A 26,611-nucleotide genomic window follows, 5' to 3' on the forward strand; every position below is an offset into this window, starting at 1 on the left:
CACATCTCTGCTTTACAGTTGTTAGCGCGTCAGACCTTAATATGTAAACTTAGAAAGGGGACGCGAATAGGTCGATGAACCTTTTGACTTGAAATAAGGAAGTTCTTACCATTGCTCCAGGACATAAATCAATCGATGCACAATAATCAACAATCAGTAATCAATAAAATCAATAATCAAAGGAGTCAGTAATTGTCACGCACCATGACCTTTCAGTCATGAATAACCACACCTTTAGTAAGACTTTAGAATGTTTATTTCCCTATATTAACATTACTAAATCATGTAGATTAATATCAGTATCAAATGAAACACATACAGAAACAACACTGGTTGTCCAAAGAGGCGGAAGAAACGCAATTTAACCAAAGCTTGAACTACAACACATTCTAAAGTTACGGTTCAAATCAATAGCAGAGTCAGCTGCATCAACGAGATGAAATACATGTAGTTAAGCAGAGAAATCCATCCAATGAGAATCCTCAACTAACATCAGATTAGCATCAACATGTTGGGCTTCATGCAAAACAATTTAGTAACACAAATTTGGGAAAAACATCTAACTATGATAGTCATAGACAAAACAGCACAGTTGGTACCTAGAAAGGAAAAGCAAATATGCATGATAATCACATTTCAATTTATACCTATCCTCGGTATGGGTCAGCAAAGCAGAATCAGTCTTCGTCCTCAGGACATCAGTCGATCAGCAAGGCATCAGGCCCTCAGACAGGGGGATATGAGCCCAATGTCAGAATGAATGTCTGGAACCTAAAGTCTCCTAAAATATCTTCCTCTCCTAAAGTCTGAAGTCTTTTCCGTCTGTGCCGTTGTTATAGCAAAGTCACCAAAACTATCCCCTAGTTCCCCATTGGTCAGTTAATCGTATGTTCTCACACTGTCCAATAAAACTATTATACCAAATCTATGAATTCTAATATTTCTCCGTTCTCATATGGTTGATTGGTTCATCTTACAATGTTCTCATCATCCGGCTTGTCCGGTATCAATATTGTTGCAGCTTCCACTCTAGTCAGTATCTTCATTGTTCTTGTCCTGGGAAAGTCAGTCTCACACACATTACACATAAAATGTTGCAGTAGCAAGAACATCATCTCCTAGCAGTCGGTTCACACGAAAAGCTTCCGTTAAGCACATTTAAACAATACAATAGACATTTCACAGTTTAATTCTCTTGGTCAGCATTTTTACAAAACGCTAAGAAAGTCAGTTTTTACGTGAGGCCTGGCAAAATAGGCCAAGGCACTCGCTAAGTTAAAGCCTACAATTAATAAAGCTAAAGCATACTTCATAATCCTCAATATGACATATTACTGCATTAGTCTAACATATATTCAATATTTCATAAGTATTAATCATTGATTATTATATTTCGTTAACATTAGTGGCCATTCCTCGTGATCACATTTTCAAATGCGTGCATTATTTTTCTACTTTATTACATTTTCTACATAAACTCATTATTCAAAATACATAAGCACTCATTAATAATTTCTCATTAGGACACCTGCGCTAGCATAGTCTATACAACCATTCTTTGGTATTGTCTCTGTGCCTACATATATTTCTTTAGTAAATTAGCATGAAAAATGAGCCTGTGAAGATGTCTGTCACAGGCCTTTTATTTTACCCTGGCTCTTGCCCTTCATGTCCTGACCTCAGGCCCCTTCTGCAAGACCTGCATTAGGTATTCCTGAAAATTAGCGCACCTGACCCCTCCATGACTACAGGGGCATAGGAGACAATAAATTTCTGGGGGGGACAGGGACAACCTTGGAGACTTTCAATCAACCCTATACAAATCGCTTGTTGTTTACGAACTGCAGGCTCTGATAAATATACACAATCATATATATTGGAAGTGAAATAGGGAGAAAGCAAGGCATGTTTTCACAGTCTGAAAGTATCTTTTATTGTTATTTACATTCACAAAGTAATTAGCTCAAATGTGAAAATAACGTGTTGATTAACCTTGCATCTTCATGCACCAAGCAAAGAAAGGTAGGAGGGTAAAAAGGAAGAACATACCCTTTGCGCCCCAAACCCATCATGCCCTTCGCCTCATTCCAATTGGAACCGCACTGGAGATATCAAAAGCGATTAGGTACAGCAGTTGTAAACTGTGCTCGGAAACCATAGTTCTAATAACACTTCTACTCCTGTGTGTGATCTTGGGAAGCTCAGCTCCACCTCAGTCATAACTAGGAGCATTTCAACTGAAGAAGCTCTTGGAGTTACAGGCTATATGAACATGGATTCTCTAATCTCTGTATAAACTGCATTCACTAATTTCTTCAGAAATGGCTGTCTGTGATGCACCAAGTCACTGCGTATAAAGAAAAGACATTCACTGATTATAAAGAAAAGACATCAGAAAATGACTATGATAGGGTTATTACAGTCGAGTTCTGACATTACAATGCCTTCTGCCAGAGCTAGCAGCCAAGGTAAAAGGCAGATCAGGTCACAGAGCATAATTAATGCAGCTCTTTAAAGCAAAACATGGAATGTTGCTTTTCATTCTTCTGCTCTACTTTAATAGCTTGGAATGACAGAAGGTATGCACTAAGGTTTTAAGTGGTTTGTGGGAAAGTTGGTGGTGTGATCATATATTATATGGGGTAAAATACCCCCTGCGTACATAAGGATATTGCAAGTCACCTTGAAGTTCATACCTTATAAACAAGCATTGGCAAAGCCAATAGGTCTTGCCTATGCAAGTTCTATTGCCTTTGCCAATGTGTTTTAGCCATGCTGTACACTAATGAGACTACTATTCAGCATGGCTCAAAGTTAATGGCATAAAGCAGAATGATGTGTCATTGACTGGTGTGGCGTAGTGTCATGGAGTAAGTAGAGTGTCCTAGAATGGAGCAGTAAACTAACTTTAAAGAAACAAGGGTCCCTTGAATAAAATGCAACACCACTCCCATAAACAATTATATTAAAGTAGTAAGCAAATGGAATGTTTCATACATTTATTCAATCAAAATATAAAATATCAAATGTAGTGGGAAAACATCAACAGGGGAAATCGAGAAAGACTGGTATTTGGGCATTACACAAGTTATCTGGATGACCCAACGTCACCAATTAAAAGAAAAATGTAAAAAGGAACCTATATAGTACAGTGGTTTGAAGGAGGCAGGCCTGGTTTGTACTGGGTACCTATGGTACTTACACCTTATACCAGGTCCAGTTACCCCTTATTTGTGAAATGTAGGCAGTGTCTAGAAGCCAGGCTCTCTAGGGGTAGCTGTAGCCAAGGCTTATCTAGGAGACATGCAAAGCTCATGCAATACCACTGTAGTCATACAGTACTCACACACATGAAAGAAAATACTCAGTGTTACAAAAATAAAGGTACTTTATTTTAGTGACACAAATGCCAAAAATACCATAGAGACTATACTCCCTCAGGAGGTAAGAAATACACCAAATATATACACTAGTATGCAGCAATAGCAATAAAAACAGTTAGAAAACAGTGCAATTAGTGAAAATCACAATGGTTAGAAATGGACCTAGGGGAAACACAAACCATATACTAAGAAAGTGGAATGCGAATGTCAGTTTCCCACCTAGGCAAGTGTGGTATGTAGAGGGGTGCTGGGAGTATTAGAAAACACCAAAGGTAAGTAATAGAACCCACCTCAGAGCCCAGGAAAGAAGGAGTAAATCACAGTAACTTTCCTAGAACACACAAGAACACGAGAAAGAAGATAAGGCAAGAACCAGAAGATATTTCAAGACACAAAGGGTGGATTCCTGGACCTAAAGACCTGTGGAAGAATGGTACTAAGTCCAAGAAGCACAGAAGAGTCCAGGGAGGACAGGAGCCCCTGCTAACCTGAATCAAGGTGCAAAAGAAGAACCACTGGTGAAGAACAACAGTCAGTACTGCACCCAAGAAGATGGATGCGGGTTCCTGGTTGGTGCAGATGATATCCCACACCGGATGGATGATTGCAGTCTGGTTTGCGTCGCTGGATTCCGCCAACAAGCCTTGGCACACGCAAAGCTCACGGTTAGCGGAAAATGGCACTGCCTGGGCCCAGGAGGGACCTGGTGGACTCTACCCAGGAGGAGGAGTCAGAGGGGGCTCTCAGCAACTCAGAAAGCCCACAGAAGACCAGACAGTGCACACAGGAGTCCCCCAGCACGGGGACAAAGGAGTTGCAAAAGGAGGCCCACGCAGCTCAAAAACAAAGGATCCCACGCCACCAGAGAACCACTCAGGAAGCTGTGCATCACAGGAAGGAGTGCTGGGGGCCGGAGCTACATTGTGCACAAAGAATTTCATAGAAGGATGCCAACAAGCCTTGGCAACTGAAAAACACATGGTGCACAGGGGTACTGTCTTGCTTTAGAAGGCAAGCTCTTACCTCCACCAAAGTTGGACAGTAGGACGTCAGGTCCATCAGGACCACTTCAGTCCACCACCCGTGATGCAGGATCCATGCAACTCGTCAGGAGAGGGGACCCACGCAGATGGTCATCGTTGCAGAGAGGTGCCTGCTGAAGCAGGGTAGTGACTCCTTCACTCCAAGGGAGATTCGTTCATTCTTCTGGTGCAGGCTGAAGACAGGCTGTCCTCTGAGGATGCACGACCGGGAAACAGTTGCATTTGCTGGCAAGAGCTGAAGATACAATGTTGCAGAAGTCATCTTTGCTTTGTTGTTGCAGTTTGTGGTGTTCCTGGAGGGTCCAGATGCAGTTTCTTCGGTGAGAAGGTGAAGTAAAGGATACAGAGGATTCCTGCTGGAGTCTTGCAATCTGAATCTGAAGAACTTCCCAAAGGAGAGACCCTAAATAGCCCTGAAAGGGGGATTGGTCAGCCAAACAGGTAAGTGCTTATCAGGGGACGGCTCTGACACCACCTGCTGGCACTGGCCACTCAGATGCTCCTAGAGTTCGCTGCCAACTTGGAATCCAAGATGGCAAAACCCAGGGACCCTCTGTAGGAGTTCTGAGCACCACACCTGGGGTGGTGATGGACAAGGGAGTGGTCACTCCTCTTTCCTTTGTCCAGTTTCGTGCCAGAGCAGGGACTGGGGTAGCTGATCCGGTGTAGACTGGATTATGCAAGGAGGGCACCAAATGTGCCCTTCAAAGCATTTCCAGTGGCCTGGGGAAGGAAGCTACCCTTCCCAAGCCTGTAGCACCTATTTCCAAAGGCAGAGGGTGTAACACCCCTCTCCCAAAGGAAATCCTTTGTTCTGCCTTCCTGGGCTTGAGCTTTTCAAGCAACAGGAGGGCAGAAACCTGTCTGAGAGGTGGCAGCAGCTGGGGCTGCCTGGAAAACCTCAGAAGGCTGGAATGGCAATACTGGGGGTCCTCTAAGGAGCCCCCAGAGTGCATGAAATCATACATCCAATGCTTGCAAAAGCCTTGGGGTATGATTCCAACATGTTTGATACCAAAAATACCTGTGTTCAGAGTTACCATTATGTAGCTTGGGAATAGGTAGTGACCTATTTCCAGTACACATGTAAAATGGCATCCCCGCACTCATGAAGTCTGGGAAAATGGTCCTGGAGGTCGTGGGGGCACCTCTGCTAGTGCAGGGGTGCCCTCACACACAGGTACTCTGCACCCTACCCTCAGGGCTGGAGGGCCTGCTATAGGGGTGACTTATAAGTGACCTGGTGCAGTGCAACTGGCAATGAAAGGGTGCATGCACCTTTTCACGCAGGCTGCAATGGCAGTCCTTCAGAAGCCTTTGCATGGGCTCCCTATGGGTGGCAAAAGAAATGCTGCAGCCCATAGGGATCTCCTGGAACCCCAATGCCCCAGGTACCTAAGTACCATATACTAGGGACTTATAAGGGGGCACCAATATGCCAATTTGGGGTGAAATACTGGGTTACCAGTATGCAACAAGCATAATTTAAGGAAGAGAGCATAACTACTGGGGTCCTGATTAGCAGGATCCCAGTAGACACACTCAAACGCACATTGCAAACAGGCTAAATGTGGGGGTAACCAAGCTAGAAAGAGGCTACTTTCCTACAAGGTTAGCATCCACAATAATGATTTACAAGCTTTTATACACTGACTATTACATGAATGACTCAAATAGTGAATCACTAAGTCATTAGCTCATAGTACCTATGCTTATGCCAACTTATGTACAATATCACAAATTCAAGTCATGGTACTTTGGCCGACGATATTTAGATCCCCCTAGACCAGTATCAGGATCATCCTAAGCCTTCATTAAGCTTGAGTTAAAAGGGTTTCAGAGTGCTTGTAACCAAAATGGCAAAGATAAATCTGACTCACATCTCATATGAATGAGAAGGCAATCAATGGAGTTCTAAATCTCTAATCAAGCGCCAATGCCAGAAAGTAGTAGTAGAGTGGAGTAGTGTCACAGTGTAATAGAGTGGAGTGGCAGAGTGTCGTAGAGTGGAAAGGCATAAAAAAGAGTGAACTGGAGTAGAGTGAAGTAAAGTAACGTGAACTGGCATAGAGAAAGTTGGGTAGAGTGTTGTTGAGCATAGTATATTGTTGTATAGTGGAGTGGCATAGAGGGTTGTCCAGTGGCGTTGAGTAGAGTATTGTAGATTGAAGTGGCATAGAGTGGTGTGGAGTGGCATAGAGTGGAATGGAGTGGCGTATAGAGAGTTGTATGTGGAGTTACAGAGTGGAGAAAGTGTTAGAGTTTAATGGAATAGAGTGTCAGAGTCTAGTATCATGGAGTGTAATGTCAGAGTGAAGTGTTATAGAGTGGAGTTGGGTGGTCTATAGTGAAGTGGCATAGAGTACAGTGATGCAAAGTAGATTGGTGTAGAGTGTAGTGGTATAGAGTGCATTGGTTTTGAGTAAAGAGGTGTAGAGTGCATTGGCGAAGACTGCACTGGTTTAGCGTACAGTGCAGTAGCATAGAGTGGTGAAGAGTCAAGGGGCGCAGAGTGGAGTGGCACAGCATAGATTGCAGTGGTTCAGAGTGCTGTGTCATAGAGTGATGTGGTGCATGGTAGAGTGGAGTGGTGCAAGGTAGAGTAGACTGGTGTAGAGTGCAGTGGTGAAGTGCAGTGATGCAGAGTAGAGTGGCACAGAGTGTAGTGGCATATGGTACATTGGTGTAGAGTGGCATATAGTTGAGCGGTGCAGAGTAGAGAGGAGTATAGTCCAGTGGCAGAGTGCAGTGTTGCAGAGTAGAATGTCATAAAGGGCAGTGGTGTAGAGTAGGGTGGCATAGAATACACTGGTGTAGAGTGCAGTGATGTAGAGTGATGCAGAGTAGAGAAGAGTGGCTTAGACTACAGTGGTGCAGAGTAGATTAGAGTTGCATAGAGTGCCGGGGCATAGAGTAGATTGCTGCAGAGTACAGTATAGTGGTGAAGAGTAGATTGATGCAGAGTCGAGTATAGTGGTGTAGAGTGCAATAGCATAGAGCGGTGCAGAGCAGATTGGAGTGGCGCAGGGTACATTGGAGTGGTGCAGGGTAGATTAGACTGGCATAGCATAGAGTGGAGTTGCGTAGATTGCAGTGGCATAGAGGAGATGATTTCAAAGTAGAGTGAAGTGCCCTACAGTGGAGTGGTGTGGAGTAGATTAGAGTGCAGTGGTGCAGAAAGAGTGCAATGGAACAGAGTACAGTGGCATTGAGTGCAGTGGTGCAGAGTAGAGGGGCGTGGAGTTCAGTGGCAGAGAGTGCAATGTTGCAGATTAGAGGGTCGCAGAGTACAGTGGTTTATTGTAGAGTGGCATAGAGTGCTGTGGAGCAGAGTACAGTGGCATTGAAAGCAGTGGAATAGAGTGCTGTGGTGCAGAGTAGTTTGGCATAGAGTGCAGTGGCATAGGGTGCATTGGTTTGGAGTAGAGTGGTGAAGAGTGCACTGGCAGATTGCAGGGGCGTTGTGTACAATGGTTAGAGTAGAATAGCATAGATTGCAGTGACGTAGTGTAGAGTGCTGCAGAGTAGAGTGGAGTGGTACAGCATAGATTGCTGTGGCGTAGAGTAGCACAGAGTGGAGAAAAGTGGTGTAGGGTGCAGTGGCATAGGGTAGATTGTTTCAGAGTAGAGTGAAGAAAAGATAGAGAAAAGATAATATACTTCAATATGCTGAAGTATGTAACGATAACAACAACATAAATAATAACGCTAGGCATAAGGGCCCAAAATGAAATATGGCTTCTCCCTGTTAGCCACGCTGTAATCAAGCCCTTCATTACCCAGATAACAAAACATTAAACATAAATGTTAGAAAAGTATACCCTTCTAATAGCTAAATTGTTGTCTGAAAAAGTCAAATCTGGGCTCAATCTCGACTTCACTGTTTCACCAACTGGTGTGATCTTAGGCAAATACAAATATTGTGTTTCACAGAGTCTCCTTTCTAGCCTGCAGGCATCCGGGTGAGTGGGACTCTGTTTCCTCTTTCGATCTTCCTCATTGTCTTGCAGTTTCTCTTGAAGGCATCCTGCAGTGCTCCTCTTCAAGGCAGCAGGTGATGCCACAGTAATCATCCAAAACTCTTTACTCCTCCTCGTGCCCTTTGTTCTTATGAGCACCCTTAATGCCCACAGCTGTGAACAGGACAAACAAAAGGGCAGAGGGTGCAGGGGGCCTCCTGACTCACCTTCATTCTGTTCCCATCAGATTGGAGGATGGTCGGTACAGGGCTATTATAAGTAGCGTTTTTGTGTGCTAATGGCCCTCTGAATAATATATATGAGAAGGGAAATTATTTCGTTCCCTTGTCCCCCCCCACCTTCGTCCCCCGTGTCCCCCACCCTCCAAAATCTGGGGGGATACATCCCCCACGTCCCCACACTTCCTACGCCCATGCATGACTCCAACACCAGGACTTGTAGACAAGGCTGCACCTGTTCTCATCCTCTGCACTCACAAGATGTGGTGGCAGAAAGAGAGACCTCGGCAGCAGCGTCCTCGCAGGACCTCCTATCTTTTTTTATTCACCAGTACAACAATTCGGCTTCAAATGAGCATCTCTTTGAAGTCTGACATAAGGTTGCCATATTTTTATCAGATAAATCGGTGACACTCTCCATGTCCGTGTCCCCGAGTGCCTGAGCTTGTGTTGCATTGTGGGCCGGCCTTTTTCAAATAAAATGTTCTAAATTCACCTACTTCTAAAACAGGGCCAGGATGCCCATCACGGCCCGTTGCGCAGTGCTTTGGTAGGAGTGATGGCAATACCCAGGAGTATGGCTATAAAAACTAGTCAGTTGAGCCCACTGAAATGACACACAGAGAGGCAATGGCAAATGAGTAACTTTTTATAAGGTCTACTGCCACCTGATTTTTACTGATACACCATGGTGGATAGTGTTAAGCAAGCTTGTAAGGATGACAGGCGCTATGCCCCCCAGTATGCAGCGCATTTTTTTTTTTTTTAGAAAGTCAAGGTGTCAAGTATGTGGCAATTGCGAAAGCTTCCCAAGCAAATAAGGTACTTTAAGTGCATAAATTAGCCGCAACAGAAACAGCGGCAGAATTGGTTAATTGAATTTATCAGAAAGCTATTGTCATTCCCTGCACAGGAAAATCAGTGCGGGTCTGCCCTTTTAGACGAAGAATTCTTGTTCCATTTCTTAATGGCAAAGAAAATATAAATTGATAGAGCTAAATTCGCGAGGGACCAATCAGTTATAGACGGGAAAAGTATTGCTCGCAAGTGAAATTACCCCTTTTCATTGCGATAATGTATTAGGGACGCTGCCAATTTGATGATGTTTGTTGAGGAAGGCAGAGACGAGGCAGTGTAATTGAATTCTAATCAACTGAAAACAGATTGTGCTGGCCCTTGTACTTCCTTTCTGTCAAAGTGAAAAGCCACTTCGTTTTAAAGCAGCAGCAGGAGCACAAATGGGTTGTAGATGAGATAATAGAATTTTCCAGACTGGAGCTCTCACCCTGATGCTTGTGTACCAAATCTGTGCCCTTCTTTCTCACCTGCATCATAGAAGTCTCCACCGTCTCCGAAGTCCATCTTCCCTAAGTAGACTCTGTTAAGGTGGGCCCACTCAGCCTTATAGGTTCGCAGCAGACACCGTAGGCCCCCAGACTCCATGCTGCCCGCAGTGCCAGTGTTACCTAGTCATACCCCACCAGCAGAACAACCAGTTGAACGGCCTGACCAGTCCTGGAGCTGCTCTCATGCTGTTTTCCACATGAGAAGCACCAAGAATGGGTAGAGCAGACTAACCCAGCGCTCCTTTGCAGACTAGATTCCTGTGTCTGCAATCCATCGGGCTGTTTAAAATCGTTTGGATTGGTGCTGTCTAATAGGCGCATGTCGGGCTGGCAGTTGCAAGACAGCCAACAATTCTGACATGCGCACTCTGCAATTTACTCTTTAGTCATCCCTGCCCTGCTGCCAAACATCATTAAGCATCCCAGCCGCTGCCCTGGCTCACATTCTAGCTACAGCAGCCCACCACATGGCAGTGACAGCATTTTAAAAGAAAATGGTAATAAACACTTTAATAATTTACATTTGCTGCTGTGCTAGCAGCAGACGGGGCAACACTCCACCACGAGTGACATGATAAAGCCAAGCGAACAACTGCATTGTCAACCATGGTGGCCAGCTTGATAAGGGTAAATATACTCCCTCTGTGCCAATAACTTCTCAAAGCAATCCATTATAACTGATGTATACCACTAAGGACATTTGCTACAACTTTACTAGATGACTCATTTGAAGGGGAATATTTGTAAATGCTGGTAGAACTCTACCACTTCCCACCAAATGGTTCCCTCAGTCTAGCTGACATCTACCTTATATACGGTGTACATGTATGATCTCATCAGAAACCTATGCTGCCACAGCTCTCAGCTCGCAAACATCATTCAGTCCATGGGTGGTACTTTTAAGGCAGTATATCCGTCTGCATTCATGGAGGTTGAGCAGTTCACTCAAATTTCATCCTCTGACCACTTCCCTCACATACCAATACTCATAATACCCTCTGTGTGGTTGAGCTCTGTGAAATGTTTGACCAGTGGTGCTCTCTCAGTGGACACCTTATTCTGCTTCAGTGCTGGCAGTTTATTTGCGTTGTTTGGCAACTCCGCTATTTCATAAAGGCAGCTGCCAAGGACTTGCAAATGTACCTGCAGCAGACCAACCAAGCAAGAAATACGACAAGTCATCAAACATCTGAGAAGTTGGAAGGCAGCAGGACCTGACAACATTCTTGCAGGGGCACTGAAGGCAGATATTGAAACACCAGTAGACATGCTGTACCCCACATGTGGAAGGATCTGTGAAGATGAAAACATGCCATCAAACTGGAAGCAGGGATGTTTCATCAGGATCCCTAAGGAAGGTGGCCTGAGTGACTGTGCAAAATACAGAGGGACAACTCTTCTATAAACCCAAGGCAAAGTATTTAACAGTGTCATCCTCAACAGAATGAAGAAATAAGTTGACGTTCAGTTGTGAGACAAGCAAACGTGGTGCCTGCAAAGATAGATCCTGCACAGACCAGATTGCAACATCACTGAGCAGTCAAAGGAATGGAACTCCCCCTCTATGTCAACATCACCAACTATGACAAGTCATTCAGCAGCATGGACAGAGATACCCTTTGGAAACTCTTTCACCACTATGGTATGAAAAAATAAACTTGGATGAATCTTCAGGACCTCTTACGAGGGAATGGCCTGCAAGATAGTCCATGGAGGACAACTCATGGAAGCCTGCCAAGTGAGGGCCGGAGTCCATCAGAGTTGTTTGCCTTTGCCTTTTCTCTTCCTGCTGGCCATACATTGGATCCACAGCAAGGAGAAGAAATGGGATCCAGTGGACACCTGGGACGCAACTCAGTGACCTGGACTTTGCAGACAACCTGGCCCTAATCTCCCATACCCATCTGCCGATGCAAGAGACGACCAACAATGTGGCAGCCACATCAGCATAACTTGTCCCCAACATCCTGAGAGGAAAAAACTAGATCTGAAGGCAAACACAGCCTGCACAACTACAGTCACTCTTGCAAGCGATGTACTGGAAGAGGTTGAGGCCTTCATGTACCTGGGCAGTTTCATAAACGAGCAGGGTGACACCAACGCTGACGTCATGCAAGAATTGGCAAAGCAAGGGCTGCCTTCATTCAACTAAAGAAGGTCTGGAGCTCCAAGAAAGTAACGCTGCAAATAAAGATCTGACTTTTTTTTTTTTTTTTTTTTTAACACCAGCGTAAAATCGGTCCTTCTGTATGGAGCAGAAACTTGAAGGACAGTGATCACCAACAAAGTCCAGACCTTCATAAACACCTGTCAGAGGAAAACTCTTAAAATGTCCTGGCTAAACACCATCAGCAACAATGACCTATAGCAGCAGACTTTCCAACTCCCTGCTTATTAGGAAATCATAAGAAGATGCTGGGCTGCACATGTCTCACACTCCACAAGCCCACATCAAACACCACTGCGCAAGCTCTGACCTGGAACCCTCAAGCGAAAAGGAAAAGAGAGAGGCAAAGAAACACCAGGCGCTAAGGCTGACTGCAAAGATATGAGTTGCACTTGGAGGTAGATTTTTAAAAAAGCCCAGGACAGAGATGGCTGGAGAGTCCTGGTTGATGGCCTATACCCCAGGAGGGGTAGTAGGTATAAGTAAGGGTGGGATACTCCTCTTTTCTGTGTCCTTCATGGAATTAAAGTTTTCCTTCATGTTAACTAGGAAATGTTATATTTTGTGTCAGCACTCTAGGCGAGCATTATGCATGTTCACATTTACTTATCACCAGAGCAGCTACTCCTGGCACCTGTTTCAAGTAGAACTTCTTAGAGGTAAATTTGGAAACCCAATCAGGGCTCTCATAATATCCTCTGATCGTGCGCCCAGAGCTAAAACCTGGAACGATATGGCCAAATGTGAAAGAAATATGAAGGTGTCTACTCCCTCTTCTTGCATCATCCAACAAACCCATGTCACTGTGACAGTTGAGGACATAGATCTAAAAGGCTTCTTGATAGCAATCAACTGTTGACCTTTCCAGAGGATAAGACTGTCTTGTCACTTCTTCATATGCATGTGTTCATTTCACTGTGCACAGCTGAGGTGCACCTGGAAAAGCCAGATATGACATGGATCTAGTATTGGATTTTGTTCTCCTGGCTATCGCTAATATCAGTCAGTCTGGTGTTAACATCCTGTCTCGAGCTCACATATGCAAGATCCTGTAGCAAGATACTAGGCACAAAGAATGGGCAATTTGACTGAAAATCTTTCTTTGATAAATAATTATTCTGCTGCCATGAAAAAGATCCAATACCACTTTGACATCTCAGAGTTAGTAGTGAGGGAAAAGAAAGCGTAATCCTCTAGATCAGCTTACATGTCGTCAGGTGTTCACCCACCTGTAGGTTAATTGGTGTGTGACCCGCAAAATGGCAGACGGTAAAGTATTTACTAACCTGTACGCCATTCAGTTCACAGCAAACTCAGAAAGTAAGTTCACAATGTGGACAACTTCTGACCCCACAGGATTGAAACCCCTTGGCACCCAGCAGCGATACCACTTGCAGGCATTGCTTAAGTGTGCTCTCTGACTTAGCTCATTGGTTCAACAGGGCAGTCTGGATTGAAAGGCCTGGGATACCTCAGGCTTAGGGGTGTTAAGGACCCATTGGTAAGAGAGCCCTTAAGCGTGCGTTTAGATTGTCCAAAATATGGGGATATGGGAAAATCCCAGTAAAGTTCTAGAGGAACTGGAAACTATGCTCAACACCTCTAAATTGGCATTAACAAAACAGGCTTTGTTGCCTGCTTCTGCAGTTGCATGGTCACCCTGGCTAAAAAGGAAAAGCTTTGTTCCTCACTCCCATCTATCCTGAAGATAGGTGTCCACCACCCCCGCTCGGATTAACTGATAGGAGAGTCTAGAAGCAAATAGAGCCTTTTCGCTGGGTCACCACCTCAGCATCAGCAGTTGAAATATCCTCTGATTCCGCTTCCAATCAATGGCATTTGCAGTAGTAGTCAGAATATGTCTACTTAAGTTTGGTAAGGGTTTCCCCTTTCAATGATATTTGTCAGTCCAAGAAGAAGTTCCGAAAGTGTTTATTCAGTTCTGTCAACATCTTGTATATTGTGCCTCCTCAGGCATTGATGCAGCATGTAACAGAGGTGTTAATTTGTAAGGGAACATAGCAAGCCACTGTGTCCATAGTCCAACACTTCATGGAAGGTGTTGTTTAGGAGCTCCAGACAGTTAATGTGGAATTTAAGTTTGTCATCCAACCACCTTCCTACAGTGGGCGGTACTCATTAAAGTCACCTAGCCTCATCAACCAGCATCTGACTCAATAAACCAGATCCAGAATGGAGCTAAAAATGACTTTCCAGTCCAGGCCTCCATGTGCTGTAGCCCACATTGATCCTCCAGTTTAGCTTCCTTGGAGAGCATCACCAGTTCAAAATAAGTTAATCCCCTCGGGGGGGGGGGGGTGGCTCTTTTCAGCCATTAAAAGCTCCCTCATAAAAGGGTCACAGGAAATTAAACATTTATCGAAAATTCAACGTGACTAGGACCGCCGGGCCAGTTGTCTCAGTTGACTCGGCTGCCGAGTCCCAAGCTGGCTGCCAACACTTGCTGGTTGAAGTGTTGACATCAAATCAGATTTCAGCACGAGATCGGGCGGGGTTGCGAATCCTTCGCGTCCCTATATACACCAATTCATTTTCCCCTTAATTTCTCAAGAACTACTGAATGGATTTACATCAAAACAAAAAGGTTGCTTTCTGGACCTGGACCTACCTTTCTGGCAAATTTGGTGCAGTTCCGTTCAGTAGTTTCAGCTCTATTGCTGTTCAAAATCCCTGTTGAAAAATAAATGTGAAAAAAGTGTTTTGGGACCCCCCTTATTCTCTGCCTCCCCGGATGGATCACCCCGAAACTTTTCAGACAGCAGCTGACGTCACTGGCAAATTTTGGGGGACATTTTTGTGAAGATTTGTCAAACGGCACCAACGATATAGGCAAGAAAAAAAAATGCTTTTTATATAGAAACTTCTATCTATAACTACCTACCTATATTTTATATCTATCTATATATACATATATATATATATATATATATATATATATATATATATATATATATATACACACACCGTTTTTTAACCAATAACCTGTGAACCCCCCAAAAAATCCTTTCCCACCCCAAAATTCCCTTGCCACAAAAAAAGACATAACCACCCTGTAGGAAGCTGGCTCTGTGTATATACTATCTCAAAGTGAGAGATAGTGTGCACAGAGTCCAGGGGTTCCCCTAAGAGGCTTGACAGAGGCAATAATAGGTAATACTAATGCTCTATTTGTGGTAGTGTGGTTGAGCAGTTAGGCTTATCAGAGGGTAGTGTTAAGTATTTGTTGTACACACACATGCAATAAATGAGAACACACACTCAGTGACTTAACTCCAGGCCAATAGGTTTTTATATAGAAAAATATTATTTTTTAAATTTATTTTAGAACCACAACATTTAAATTGCAGGTAAGTACATTAAATGTAAGATACTTTGCATAGGTGTAGTAGTAATGCACACAGTTTGGCACAGTGGACACAGTGCAAAATTCAACAGATCCTAAGGGAGGTAAGTACAGTTAGTTTAATGCAGTAAGTAAAGCACTTACAAGTTCAGTCTCTGGGGCATAGGTAGCCCACCGTTGGGGGTTCAAGTCGACCCCAAACACCCGGCACCAGCAACACAGAACCTGTCAGGTGCAGAGGTCAAAGAGGAGCCCAAATAACATAGGCGCCTATGGAGTCAGGGGTGCTCCAGTTTTAGTCTGCTGGCAGGTAAGTACCTGCTTCCTCGGGGAGAAGACCAGGGGTGTTTAGTAGAGCATTGTGGGGGTCCCAAGTAGGCACACAAAGTGCACCCTCAGCGGCACAGGGTCGGCCGAGTGAAGTGGGCAAACAGGGCATTGTGTTTGTCATTGAAATCAATGGAGGGACCCGGGGATCACTCAGATGTTGCAGGCAGGGCACAGGGGACTTCTTGGGCCAGCCACCGACTGGGCAAGTGTGAGGGCCGCCTGCTGGTCATAGCTGCACTGGTGGTTGGTTCTTCACGGGCCTGGGTGCAGTGCTTCTTCCAGGCGTCGGTTTTTTTTGTCGCGGGCAGTCGCAGTCAGAATTCCATCTGCAGGTGTCGTCATGGGGTTGCTGAGATCCTCTATGGGTCGTTGGTTTCTCTGGACACGGGCCAGGGGCGTTGGGTGCAGTGTGGTGGGGACTCACGCTTCTGGAGTGAGGTGGGAGTCCCTTTAAAGATGGTTTCTTCTTGCTTTAGGTAGACAGTTCCGCTGTCCTCTAGAGTTCTTGGTCCTTTGTAGTTGCAGGGCAGTCCTCTTAGTCGGCAGAGGTCGCTGGGCCCGCAGGATGCATAGCTGGTGCAGGTTCTTTAAATCAGGAGACAGGCCGGTAGGGCTGGGGCAAAAGCAGTTGTCGTCTTCCTTCTTCTCTGCAAGATTTTTCAGCTAGGCAGTCCTTTTTAGGTCATCAGGAATCTGATTTCCTGGGTTCAGGGTCACCCCTAAATACTAACTTTAGGGGTGGGTTAGGGCTAGAGGGCAATAGCCAATGGCTACTGTCCCTGAGGGTGGCTACACCCTCCTTGTGCTTCCTCCCTTTGGGGAGGGGGGCACATCCCTATTCCTATTGGGTTAAATCCTCCAAAGCAAGATGAAGGATTTTCTAAGGAGGGGGTCACATCAATTCTGGTCACCTTAGGGGTGGACCTGGCTGAGGGGGTGGTGACTCCTTGTTTTTCTCATTATCTCCCCGGTCTGGCCTCCAAAAGTGGAGGCTGTGTCCAGGGGGAGCGGGCATCTCCACTAGCTGGAGTGCCCTGGGGCGTTGTAAAACCAGGCTTGAGCCTTTGAGGCTCACCACCAAGTGTTGCAGTTCCTGCAGGTGCAGGTGTGAAGCACCTCCACCCAGGACAGGCTTTGTTCCTGATCACAGAGTGCACAAAGGCACTCTCCCCCTGTGGCCAGAAACGTGCCTGGAAGTGGCAGGCTGGCAAAAACCGGTCAGCCTAGCACTAGCAGTTGGGCTCCTATGCAGGGGGCAACTCTAAGATGCCCTTTGTGTGCATTTCTTAATAAATCCCACACTGGCATCAGTTTGGATGTATTGTGCTTAGAAGTTTGATACCAAACTTCCCAGTATTCAATGTAGCCATTATGGAACTTGCGAGTTCGTTTGACAAGCTCCCAGACCATATACTCTGTATGGGTACCCTGCACTTACAATGCCTAAGAATTGACTTAGGCACTGTAGAGGCATAGTGCTCATGCAGCTATGCCCTCACCTGTGGTATGGTGCACACTGCCTTAGGGCTGTAAGCCCTGCTAGGGGGGCGACCTACCTACCTACCTATGCCACAGGCAGTGTTTTGTGGGCATTGCATTCTGAGGGGAATGCCATGTCGATTTCGTATTTTTCTCCCCCTCCAGTAGATGAGTCTCCTGCAGCATGAGTATGTCAGGTTGGTGGTGGTGAACGTATGAGTACAGCTGTGCACTTGATCTTGTCTAGAAGACAATTAACGTTCCATGAGAATAATATGTACCGGGTGCATTCTGTCTGTGGGTGTATGGCAACTGAAGTTCTACCCATGGGTCCTCCCGGGTATCCTTTGGTTCCCCCACCAGTAGAGTAAGCATAGTGCCTCATTGTGTGTCGTACTCTTTGATATAAAGCAGCATATGCTGACCTCCCTGTGCATTTGTTAGTAATAGCAAACAAACAATGAACCAAGACAACAATAACGAATGTCTTGTTACATGGCCTGAACTCCCATACCCCCCAACTCCCATCCCACCCCATACCTCCCTCAAGAAGCATCTGTCACCCTTATAAAACATCTTCCTCTCTAACACAGCAAGTTATAAGCCCCAATCTAACGGGCAGTGGTGGACCCCTCAATAGTATCGGATTAAAGAGCGCTGGATATTAGGCAGTTATAGTGTAACGTGTGCTTAGTTTGGGTTGTACTCCCCCTCTTGCCCCTCCCATCTCATTATTGAATTTAACACACAAGACTTCGGGGCAGGTTGGAGTCACTAGCTGCTTCCAAGCGCTAAGGCGTCGGCCCGTTTGCCGGCAGCTTCCCCTCTGCTCCACCAGGGCCATTGCTTGCTGGATGTTCCAGTAGGGTCTTTGGTGTAGTACCCTCCGACAGGGGCCCCTTGGGGGAGCTGGAGCGCGAGCCCTGCCCTGCCCCTCCTGGAGTGAGTGCGCTGCCGCGGGCGCTGCAGCCACCTCCGCTGACTGTCCATTGGTAGCCTCCCCCCCCCATGTCTGTCGTGGGCCACCACCGGGGGGACCCAGAGGGACATCTTCAGTTATCCATGTCCATGCCGCCATAGGGTTCTCAAAAAATGGGTCTTATTGTCATTCACCACTCAGAGACTTGCAGGAAAAAGAAGACAGTAGGGTATCTCCATCACTGTAAGTTTCTGCTTTACTTACGTATAGGATCGGTGTTGCAATTGAACATCTCTCGTATAATTCGAAAATTTAAGGATCTTTGCTCCGTCGCAGCACAGATCACCTTTGGAGCGTGCCTCCTGTAGCACCGCATCCCTGTCTTTAAAGTTGAAGAACCAAAGTATCACCGGTCTTGGTGGGGAGCCTGGCTGCAGGCTTAGCCTGCAGAGCCCTGTGGGCTCACTCTATGGCGAACCATGGCGTGAGGCGATCTCCAGGCATCCAGGATCTGAACCAATCCTTCAAGAAAGAGGCTAGAGAGGAGGCCGCTGTGTTCTCTGGACTACCTACGATACAAAGGTTATTGCACCTGGATCTGTTTTCAGCGTCTTCTGCCCTGCAATGTAGTTCTGATGTATGGGCTGATAGCGTGGACACTTGTGATTTCAAGGCACTCAATTCATCTTCCACAGCAGATATTCTCGATTCCGTTTCTATGATGCGAGCAGTGGCATTGCGGAGATCTTGGCTCACTAGTGCCATGTTGACCTGACCTCCCCAATTTTGGCTTCCACCGCTATCTGGGACGTCTGAATGGCCTGAAGAATGGTTGCCAGGTCTCTGGCGGGTAGTGATTTCCCACCAGAGCTGCTCAATGCCAGGTCTGTGATCTGAGTTGTGCTGGGGCCCGTAGTCAATTGTGGCAAGGCGGTCTGCGCCGGCTTGTCGTGCCAATTATAGCTCTCTTAAGACACAGTTACCTCAGCAGCGGATACTACCGGGCCACAGGCAGGACAGCGCTCCCTTCAGCGAGGTTGGCTGGGTTTTCTGCTATGGGGCCCCAGTGTACAAGCAAGGTCTCTCTTTACAGCCCTCCTTCAACATAAGCTCACTTCCATACACTGTTTCACCACGCGGCAGCAGCGCCTGGGTTAGGAGAAAGGTGCATATAGTCACTGCTGCTTCTTCTGGTCGCACTGCTCTCTGACCTGCTGCATTCCTGTCTCCAATGGCCGGGGGATCGCATTTCCCCAGAGCACGGTCACATTGCCTCAAGTGATCTGCCCACTCGGATCAGAGTCTAGGATTGTGGCCTTCTCCTGAGCAGCCGCTCCAACCACCTCCAGCCGTCTTGCTGCGGCACAACCACTCTGTCTCGTCAGCCGCTCCACCTCGGGGTCCACCCTTCGGTGCAGCCTGGCCCAAAGGCACTCCAAAAGGGGCCAGGGCCCAGATTCAGGACCAGCTGCGGCCCTATTCTGGGGCCCGCGCACGCACCCGGCCTGGCTGTATCACACCGGGATGCCTCAGTCCCGGGCCGGCCCACCACCACTGTCCAGCTGCACCGCCTCCTCACCTTCTGCTCGCCGCCGCCCGGGCCTCCTTTTTTGCTGGGCAGCCTCCGCACTGTCCTGGTGGCTGTTCGCTTTTATCCCTCCACCGGGGCTTCCCGGGGCCCAAGCACTGCCATCAGCTGAGTGCCTCAGGAGCACTTCAGAAGGGGCCGGGGAGATCAAGTCCCAGGCTCAGCCACAATCTTCTTCCCAGGCCTCACGCACGCGCCTGGGCTGGCTGCCGCACTCCAGGATCTTGAGGTGCAGCCCAGATGCTCCAGTCCCGGGCCGGCCCGTCACTGCCTCTGGCCTGCTCCACCTCTTTTCCCTCCGCTTGGCGCTTACCTCCACCCGGTCTGACTTTCCTGCCGGGCGGACTCTGCACTTTCCTCACGGCAGGTGGAGAGGCTGCTCAATTCACTTCTCCGTCTGGGCCTTGAAGGCCCCAGCACTGCTGTTGACCGAGATCCTCTGTCAATGGCGCCATGTGCCATTTTGAGCGCAGCCTGCCCTTCGCCACCCCTCTTCATGGCTGCCTCCAGGACACTGCTTTTTGAGCTAACCGCTCCCCCAGCGTCAGGTGGTCCCCTGGCACCAGTCCCCTCGGGAGTCGGGCGAGATGGGCGCTGCCTAGTTCGAATGACTGAGGGTCTTGGAGCACTACGAAAGTACGACTGCCATCTTGATGCCTTGGCCACGCCCCCTGCTTCCCAGTTTTAGAGGGCAAAAATGGCTACTCTTTAACTGCTACCACAACAGTGGCCGAATCCTCTTGATTGCAAAAAGCTGCCAAATCTCTTTTGGTTTCACCAGTTGCTGCCTTTTCTACCCAGCTAAACTTGCTGAGCACCAACCAGGGTAGTGGCGAGCCTTGTTCTCGAGGGTAAAGTTCAGACGCCTCAGCTAAGGACTACCCGCTAGCTCGTAAGGCACCTCACAAGTTATTCTCTGGGGAACTTAATCACCCTACCATCTGTCAATTATTGGCTGTACTCAGAAATCATGTGAATTGGTCTGGAGTATTCTAAAAATCTGGTCAACAAGTACAAGATGTGCACCTGTAACTAAAAGGCATGCCACACTGGGAGGCACTGTGTCGGGGGTCAGGCAGGCCAGAGATGTGCGACGTCACTGCCTTCCACCTGGGCCATCAATAATGGTGAAGATGGGCTTGACTGCAAATCATCGCAGTGTCTTCTACCTGCTGAGCATGGGAACTTCAATGGAGAGCTTTGAGTGGGTCCAAAGAGTGGGCCACCTTCCGCACTGAAAGACCTTGACCGATAGGAGGAGCTATTGAAATGGGGTGGCAATCCTAAGAACCTGGTTACATTAGTGGGAAAGCAATCAAAAAATAGAAGTTCACTTTTTGTTTGCCCCTCAGACCTCAATAAATCTCAACTCACCCATAGCAGCCATGGCACAGAGCAGACAGGCTTAACTTAGGAAAAGTGTATAAAGCAGTGTTTGCCAAACTGTGGGTTGGTTGCAAACTAATTTGTGGCAGGTGATTAAAGTCCAAACAAAAATGTCTTTAAATGCTGTTTTGATGTTGTCACATTTGCAGCACTTCAAAGAAAGAGGTCAAAAGTCAGACTATGCCTTCTTACAAATTGCGTCTTTTTGTTTTTTTAACATGGGGATTTGTGCTTCCAAACTCTTCTCACTTTGCAGTCAAAAAAAGAAAAGCAAAGTAAATTATGTGACAATCTTGCAGGGGTACGGAGTGTGTGAAAGGAAAGGCTGTAGGTTGTCATTTTTTGAAACCCACAACAAAATGTAAATACCTGTAAATGAACTGTATGCATTGAGCATTTAGGAAAACATAATGAAGCGCATTTTGTTTGTAATTCTGAAGTGTAATGAAACAAAGATTTTAGCTGGATCAATACAAATCAGAGCACTTTACTTGGTGATGCTCAAATGATAAACAGGCAACAGTCAAGATTTCTAGTCTACGGACTTCGCCTCTTTTTTAAAGTTCAAAGTCCACCAGTTGGGCAAGCCTGAAAGTTGCATCCGATGAAGGCCTCTTGAAATCGGATGCTATTAAATGTGCTCCATCTGAAGCTCTAAAAGCTTGGAAGTCTAAAAATGGTATAAGTCCCAGTTTTTTTGACTTTCTGGAGCAGTTTCTCTTATTTCCATCTAAGGCTTCAAGGACCTCAGGGACAGCACAGAGTAGACAGCAGAGGCCTTCCACAGAGTCCAGTTCAGTTCCATTTCCTATTGGTCAGCTGGTCACTTTAGGTATAAGGCATCTTGCAGCTTTTGTCCCTGTAGCCACACAGGAGGTAAGCCATCTTTACCCATGGAGTCCACTCTACAGTATATTGGCCCCAAGTGGGAAGCAGATCAGCCTTTCAGGTCTCTACACAGCTCAGGGACCAGAGGTCCAGTCGTCTTCTGTTTTTCAACAGGTCCAGAAGGTGTTATGATGAGCTGTGGAGAGATGACACTTTTGTAGTATTTACTAACCAGTTGGTGAGGATAGCTCAAGAACACTCCCTAACCAATTAAAAACAAGTTCTCAGAGGCAACCTTTCCCACTTTTGCAGTATGTTGTTTGCCTTTAAGCAAACTAGCCGATAGTGCATCACCCTGAGCAAACGTTAATACAGTAGGACGTTCTGCTCTTTTAGATGATTGGTGTCTCAGCCAGGGCTGTGTCTAGGGAGGTGAGCAATACCTTCTTCCTCCAAAACACTAAAATGGTTCTGGCTCCAGCTCCCCTTCCACTGGTTTGGTACCCATCTTGCGACAGATCAACAAAGGCTTCTGTTCCCCAGGTCTCCATTTACACTTAACTATGAATAGGCAGGCTTTACACTGGTCCCTTTCAAGTTTAATGGAGTTTTTGAACCCTTCCCAACTACTGTTTCTGTGCTGAGTGGAGTCGCATACCTCGCACTCAAGTCTTCAGCCAATGTTTCAGTTCTGGGAGCAGTTTTCACACTCATTAAACAAAAGCACTGACAGGCACCAGATGCTAGGTGTCTAATGCTAACTAATCTACTGGAGCACCAGGTACAAAATCTAACTTTTTAAAAGTTATGTTTCCTAAATATTTATCAAAAGTCCAACTTAACCCTTAATTTGGATTTTTAATGAATATTTCAATCAGTGACTATCATTTCTGCAGCTCAACCCAAACGGTTGATATTTCATTCCACTTTTGTTTTCCACATAGGATCAGATAGAGCCCTGTTCAGTAAAAAGAGGTTTTAGTATCCAGTCAATGTAGGCAAAAGCCAGGACTAAATCCTTCCATATCCCACTCTCAAATGCCTACCTGGTGGGCTACATAGCCTACGTAGGGGTGCGTTGTTTATTATTTAATAGTAGGGTTCATTCCTCATAAAAAGGGTTATTTGAGCAGGTTGCTTACAGGTTTAAAAGCTGAAGGAACATGCTTGTAGATGTAGATGCTACAGTCCACAAGTGACCTTTACAATTCTGTGCAATTACTGTAGCTTCCTGCACCATATGCTGTGTCTTTCCTGGAAAGTTAAATATGCCAGTTGGGGATTAGTCAACCTTAAATGTGTCCTGATACTTTGAGACTGGTGGCATCTAATGAAAACACCATCATTGGCAGTCTCACCCTTGTAGCTAGAAAACAAAAAGTGCAAGAATTAGTTTAAAGAATAACTGGAACTGTAATGGAATCAGACCTAGAGTATTGCTTAGAGACATAAAACATGTATCTTTTGTGCAACGTTTATATTGAGTGAGCTGTTTCCCAAAACAGTATAATGTTTCTAGTGTATTTTAACCACTTTCACAAAAGCTTATTTTGTCAACTTTCACAAAAGCTTATTTTGTCCACTTTACAAAGCACTGCAACAATTAGAGCTGAGCCTTTTTAGGTCAAGCCTAGGCAGCGCACATGCGCTGTCTTTGACATGTAATGTACGTCTGTGGGCTTTCACCATGCCCATCACTTTCATTCGTTCCTTGGCCTGCTTTTCAAAATTCCCTTGATTTCCTAGGCAAATGCTTTACGTTTGTCCCACCTTGAGGCTACTTTGTTACCGCCTTGGAGACTGACCCTGTTATATGGATTATTGCACGATCGGCCATATACTTAGTGTGTTGCTCTACTGTTTTCTTTTACCTCTCTGCTTCGCACTCGGTAGTGAAGTTTCATAAAGCGCAAACTCGATCAGAGGAGCGATTTACATGAGTACCACTTATGTACAAGTTTAGCAGTTTAAAAATATATGAACCGGTCAGGACAGCCGTTACTACAATATTCACTGCACTTGGGAAACCTGCCCCATAATGCTTTGTGGGCCATTTCATTTACAAAGCATTTTGGCCCATAACTGAGCCTCTGGTGGTCCTAGGACAATGGGACCACCACCAAACCATTCACCAAGGCATGCTCTTTCTATCTAGGTCATCTCTGGGTCCCCACACTAGGTTGGGGCCCCCAAAATAGTAATCACTACGACCATTCAGTGGCTTTTTATGCTCTTATGGCTGCAAGTTTTGTTCTACAAAGGGGAGTACTTTGTGTTTTTTAAAGCCCTTGTTTGTAATATTATTGCAGTACGCTTGCTAGATCTAAAAATGTGTAAGGCACTACGCCCCCTAGGGGCTAAATATATGGTTAGACTGCATTATTTTCTGCCATTGTCTTTCATATGGTAATACGCTCTAGGGGCTGACTATAATGGTTACATGACCATGTTCCTTCCAAATGCTATCTTCATTCTGGTGTCCTCTAGGGATGGTTCTGAGCATTACAGTCAAGATACTACAAAATTTGCTGCGCTCAGAAACTCGCCCCGTAATGCTTTGCGGGCATTCCTTTTACAAATCATATTTGCCCATAACTTGCCGTGTGGTGGTCTTAGGACAATGGGACCACCATCAAAACGGTCAGCACAATGCACCCTTTCTATCTAGGTCATCTCTGGGTCCCCCACAGTAGGTTAGGGTCTCCAAAATAATAACATATTCCACCATTCAGTGTCTTTATAAGCTGTCTCATGGCTGAAACGTTTGTTTTACAGCTGGAAGTAGTTTTTGTTTTAAGGGCCTTTTTTTTAATATTATTTTACTAGGCCTGAAAATGTGTAATGTACTACACCATCTAGGGGCTAAATATATGTTTACATTGCATTACATTCCGCCATTCTCTTTTCAGGTGGTAATGCTCTGTAGGGGCTGACTATATGGTTACATGGCCGTGTTTCTTACAAATGCTATTTTTATTATGGTGCCTTCTAGGGGCTGTTCTGTGCATTGCAGTCAAGCTAATACAATATTTGCTGCACTTGGAAACATGCCCCATAATGCTTTGTGGGGCGTTCCTTTTACAAAACATTTTTTCCCCATAGCCCACTGTGTGCTGATCCTAGGGAAATGGAACACCATTAAAATGTTCAGTGGAACGCACTCTTTCTGTCTAGGTTATCTCTGGGTCCCCACACTAGGTTGGCGGGCCTAAAATAATAACCCCTCCCACCATTCAGTGTCTTTTTAAGTTTTCTCATGGCTGGAACTTTTTTTACAGCTGGGAGTACTTTGTGTTTTAAGGGTCTTATTTGTAATAATATTGTAGTAGGCTTGCTAGGCCTGAAAATGTGTAATGCACTACACCCTCCAGGGACTAAATACATAGTTACACTGCTTTAGGGGCTAAATATTTGGTTACACTGCACTGGGTTCTGCCCTTCTGTCTTCATGTGGTTGACTATATAATTACGACAGTTTCTTACAAATGCTAATTTTATTGTGGTGACCTCTTTGGGGTGTTCTGAGCATTACAGTCAAGATACTACAATATTTGCTGCAGTCTGAAAGACGCCCCATAATGCTTTGCGGGCATTCCTTTTACAAACATTTTTGCTCATAACTCACTGTGTGCTGGTCCTAGGGCAATGGGACCACCATCAAAACGGTCAGCTTGACATGCTCTTTCTGTCTAGGTCATCGCTGGGTCTTCGCACTAGATTGGGGGGACCCCAAACTTATATAAATATAATGAATAATGGCAGCATTTTCATTTTGGCTGCAGATAGAAGAAGGTATATAGAAGGGCCACTGGAATTATGTGGCAGAGAGGACCAAATTATGCAGCAGGGTTTACCAATGTATGTGGCAATAAAAGTCCAGTTATGCATTTAGAACAGTGATTCACAACCTTTTGACTTCTGTGGGACCCCCACTTTATCAATGCTGGAACCCGGGGACCCCACTTAATCATTATTGGAATATGGGGACCCCCCACTGAGTCATTACTGAAAGCCGGGGACCTACTCTGTTATTTAATTTAATTTTCTGAGGGAGGCTTCGCGGACGCACAGGGGTCCCTAGACACAGGTTGGGAACCACTGATTTAGAATGCCAATAGCTCTAACTCAAGCAAATGTGAGACCTATTGCATTTCAAATTCTTGTTTTCCTTTGTGACTGATTATTTTATGTCCTCAAAATCCTTCCGCTAAATCCCTGATTATGAGTTTTGTAAAGTGCTTAATTTGTAAATAAAAACGTGCTGGTTCCCAAAGCCCTCCTCTTAAACACGAGGCTGCTGCAATTAAATGTGGGAACATGGAATACTGAGGCGGCGTAATCCTGAAGCCATCTCTGGCCTCGTCAATCCATTTAAAGCCACTCTCTGCCCCTTCAGCTCACTCTAGCAGCTTTCTACTTTCTCCCATTGTGACATTTATTTCGTTTTTCCCTTAATCCGTCTTACCCATATGTCTCTTTTGCTTGCAGCAGAAGGATGAGTGCCAGCCCTCAAATGTAAGTGCCGGTGCTCAGCGCCGGAAACAACAAGCACAAATTAAGCACTGCTTTCAGGACACATT

At 45.7% G+C, this 26,611-nt stretch overlaps 1 protein-coding gene across 2 annotated transcripts in view; it reads left to right on the forward strand.

Annotated features, from left to right (window-relative positions):
• RPP40 (ribonuclease P/MRP subunit p40) overlaps positions 1-26,611 on the forward strand; it is a 384,234-nt gene that overhangs the window by 219,728 nt on the left and 137,895 nt on the right. The gene's annotated exons all lie outside the window — the stretch shown is intronic.

The sequence above is a fragment of the Pleurodeles waltl genome, chromosome 2_1 (genome assembly GCF_031143425.1).
Source record: "Pleurodeles waltl isolate 20211129_DDA chromosome 2_1, aPleWal1.hap1.20221129, whole genome shotgun sequence".
Classification (NCBI taxonomy): Eukaryota; Metazoa; Chordata; class Amphibia; order Caudata; family Salamandridae; genus Pleurodeles; species Pleurodeles waltl.